This window comes from Aulostomus chinensis, chromosome 22 (assembly GCF_037954235.1).
Source record: "Aulostomus chinensis isolate RoL2024-O1b breed Wild chromosome 22, RoL_Achi_v1.0, whole genome shotgun sequence".
Classification (NCBI taxonomy): domain Eukaryota; kingdom Metazoa; phylum Chordata; class Actinopteri; order Syngnathiformes; family Aulostomidae; genus Aulostomus; species Aulostomus chinensis.
Window position 1 is genome coordinate 20,893,698 of NC_141341.1, and position 4,137 is coordinate 20,897,834.

The 4,137-nt window shown below is 45.5% G+C and overlaps 1 long non-coding RNA gene across 1 annotated transcript; it reads left to right on the forward strand.

Annotated features, from left to right (window-relative positions):
* Window positions 1-230: 230 nt before the first annotated feature.
* LOC147241130 (uncharacterized) lies at window positions 231-3,873 on the forward strand. Its single transcript, XR_015111349.1, has 3 exons — window positions 231-401; window positions 536-652; window positions 2,025-3,873. It is a non-coding gene; the product is annotated as an uncharacterized LOC147241130 (long non-coding RNA).
* The last annotated feature ends 264 nt before the right edge of the window (window positions 3,874-4,137 follow it).

Sequence of the window (4,137 nt, forward strand, 5' to 3'; positions counted from 1 at the left end):
AATCTCATGCCATTGTACTTTTGTTTAGTCTGGCCTCTCGTCTATGTTGTATTGTGTGTCTCTCACGTTGTCTGTCATGCAGTTTTCGCATTAAAAAGAACGCCATGCCCCTCAAACTTGAGTTGACAGTTAGATGAAAGACACACTGACAGTCATCTCAGTCATCTGAAGGTGGACATAAAGGCCCTTTAACTTCCCACGTGGCTTTATGAAGAGCTTTGCCCCCAAATATTACATCTATCAGGAGTGGTTGATAACATTTCCAGGGTTTAAGCAGCTTTACATTAACACAGATGGATATGTCAGTCGACTCACAAAAGAAACCACCTTCTACCTCGTGCGCACAACCACAACAGAAGGAGCCCCAAAAACTCTCCGAAGCTAACGGCTCCAGCTCCAAGGTAACTCAACCTTTGTTCAACTGTCGTTGATCCTCAATCCGAGGCAATACCGTTCACTGATAAATAGATAGATGAGAGTAAAACTTCAGACCAAAGCTTTTAAACATCAAACTGATCAGTCGCTTCACCCACAGGCCCCCGAAGTCTTCACCTACGACAAAGTGTTCCACCAGCCTGAGGGTTATGATAACAAAATACGTCGCGATGATCGTAAACACACCAGAGGGAGAGGGCTACACACTTATGAGCAGGTAACACACTCGAGTGAAGTCACCCCAGGCAAATGGTTTGTGATGCTGGGTTTTATATTTATCCTTCCTGTAATAACCATTTTTACTGCGAATGCAAGAAATCCATGTCAGATTTGACGAGTGCATTGCTGGTGCCTGGAGGAGCGCAGTGCCACGTTATACATCTGGGATATAAGAGTTTCTGGGGTCTGGTGTCCGAGATGACAGCTGACATGACAGCCAAGATAACTGACATGACAGCCAGGATAACTGACATGACAGCCAGGATAACTGACATGACAGCCAGCCTGACTGACATGACAGCAAGGATTATGAGGTAGCTTCTGGGAGGCCAAGCTGAAGCCCCTTAAACAATAAGCAGTATACCAGTGATAATAATACTCAAAAGTGGATCCAGCAGATTATCATATTGACATACTGACTAACTAAACACAGAGTGAGATTAACTTCTCTACATAACCAGTAATCTGACATATAAAATGACATGTTTATTCTTGAAACTTTAAAGCTCTGGATCACATTACTCATAAAGCTTTGCAGCATGTCATATAAGAGGGCAGGACATATGGAGGAGAAATTAATCCTGAAATATTTTACTGAGTTTTGTGACATTTGCTTGTGGTTCTTTTTGAAGCCATTTCTCTTCCTTTGAGTAATTATTCATGTCAAGAAAACTAGCACACAGTCGGTTTCTGGGTCACTGAAAGCAGAGGGGATGTGAACAAAGCGCACACCCACCCCAACGTGCGCACACACACACACATGCACTGCTGAGTTTATAATTACAGTGAGTGGAGTGGTTGCCTGTCGGGATCAGAATTCATATCTGAATAAAATGAAAAGCTATTTATTGCATAAACTATTCAAAGGAAAACGTCAGTGTGTTATTTCTGCTCTTTTCCACTCACAATTTCATAATTTAGCTAATATTTTCCTCCTTGCAAGTATAAATACATGTATGGAACATACATGAAACTTGAGCAAGAGACACAAACTACCATATTCTGGGCTCAGCCTGCTTCATGAAAGCGCAGAGGTCAATCAAAACCCTCCAACATCAGTCCGTCACCTCAAACGCTATCAAGAAGCCTGTCTGCAATTTGGACTCTGATTGTCTCAGACCCCCGACCCCTCGGACCTCTGACTTCAAACTTGGCACTGCATTTCCTCGGGCAAAATTTGACAGTTGACTGGATGACTCGTTGCTGAAATAATCACGTCACAGAGGCCGAGAATAGGGATTTCTTGCTGTACAGTTTGAAGTAGAGTCAGTGGCATTGCATAAACCTCAACAAGACACACAGTCACCAAGAGCAACACAGAACTTGCATTGTAAAAAGTAACTCTCCCTTGTCATCCTGATCAACCACAGGAACGAGCCAGAGATGTTCCACTGCTATCCTCCTCGGAATATGGCCGCCACATCGATCCTATCCTCTATCAAGCTCACCGGCCGTTTGCGCGTGTGGAGCAAGTGAAATATGAATTTTACAAGGCACAGGGGATCATCTGGAATTTCAAAGAGGGATACGGGTCAGTTGCCCCTTTTTGAAAACCTCAGACATAAAGACATGAAGAGTGTTTGTTCTCCCTGTTTAAGGGTGGTGGTTTTGGGTCCAATCCATATGATTCTGTTTTGATGAGTGGCTCCCCACGAGCTGCCGTGCCTTTCGTTGTTTGCAGGCTGACTGGCATGCAGCGTCTGGGGGCTGGGAATGAGTCTCCAGCCGAGGATATGAAGTAACATCTCAAGAGGTCGTTGATCTCGAGAAAGGATGTGTAAGAACTTCCTGACCTCCGATACTCTGACCTCAGGGCTGTAATTATCATATTGGTGACATATAAAGCAGATTAATAGGAGATGGTATAATTAGAGATAACCGGTGAAATAGAGGGTAAAATATCACATCCTGCTGCTGGAGACTAAAGGCCAGCAAGAGGTCTTAGGGGATGTGACTGGGAATGGGATTGTTCCTGGAGCGGGTCCAGTTTGGAAGTCAGGAATGAGGGTGGGAACCAGAATCTGACTGGGATGGATCCAGCAGTGCTTCTCAGGTATGTATCCTTCCCAGTTCATCGGGTAGGTTGGCCCCAGTTGTCCCAGTTGGCCCCAGTGACACATATCAAACGGCCCTTGGTACCAGGGAGGTCAATGACTCATTCAAGGAGATGGAGGCAGACTTGTTTTAGTCAGATATGGAAGAGTGGAAGAATCTTGAGAAAGGCAGAAAGTCTGGATTTTGAAGCGGATCTCAGATCTCCCAAGCAGTCTTAAACTGACCAATGAACCAAGGGTTAGACTGTAGGGGGAGGTTTTTAGAGCAGACAGGTAGGTAGGAAGGTACGTAGGCAGGTAAGTAGGTAGGTAGGTAGGCAAGTAAGTAGGTAGGTAGGTAGGTAGGTAAGTAAGTAGGTAGGTAGGCAGGTAAGTAGGTAGGTAGGTAGGCAAGTAAGTAGGTAGGTAGGTAGGTAGGTAAGCAAGTAAGTAGGTAGGTAGGTAGGTAGGCAAGTAAGTAGGTAGGTAGGCAGGTAAGTAGGTAGGTAGGTAGGCAAGTAAGTAGGTAGGTAGGTAGGTAGGCAAGTAAGTAGGTAGGTAGGCAGGTAAGTAGGTAGGTAGGTAGGTAGGCAAGTAAGTAGGTAGGTAGGTAGGTAGGTAGGCAAGTAAGTAGGTAGGTTTATAGGAAGGTAGGTAGGTAGGTAGGCAAGTAAGAAGGTAGGTAGGCAAGTAAGTAGGTAGGTAGGCAGGTAAGTAGGTAGGCAGGTAGGTAGGCAAGTAAGTAGGTAGGTAGGTAGGTAGGCAGGTAAGTAGGTAGGTAGGTAGGTAGGTAGGTAAGCAAGTAAGTAGGTAGGTAGGTAGGCAAGTAAGTAGGTAGGTAGGCAGGTAAGTAGGTAGGTAGGTAGGTAGGCAAGTAAGTAGGTAGGTAGGTAGGTAGGTACGCAGGTAAGTAGGTAGGTAGGCAAGTAAGTAGGTAGGTAGGTAGGTAGGTACGCAGGTAAGTAGGTAGGTAGGCAAGTAAGTAGGTAGGTAGGTAGGTAGGCAAGTAAGTCGGTAGGTAGGTAGGTAGGTACGCAGGTAAGTAGGTAGGTAGGCAAGTAAGTAGGTAGGTAGGTAGGTAGGTACGCAGGTAAGTAGGTAGGTAGGCAAGTAAGTAGGTAGGTAGGTAGGCAAGTAAGTAGGTAGGTTTATAGGAAGGTAGGTAGGTAGGCAGATAAGTAAGTAGGTAGGTAGGTTGGTTGGTAAGTAGGTATGAGGGTGGGTAGGGGGTATGGTTAGGGTGGGGTTAAGGGTTAGGTGTTAGGGTAGGGGTTTGGGTTAGGTTAGGTTAGGGAATAGATTCCACACCCACCAAGGTGGGAAGTGGAGATGCACAGTCCATCCTGGGGGCTTAGGGTCCAAACCCTAAGCCTATCCCTAACCCAGTGGTGGTGGTTCAAAAAACTAGACACTCTGGTCTTAATATATGACTGGACTTTGCTGCGACGTT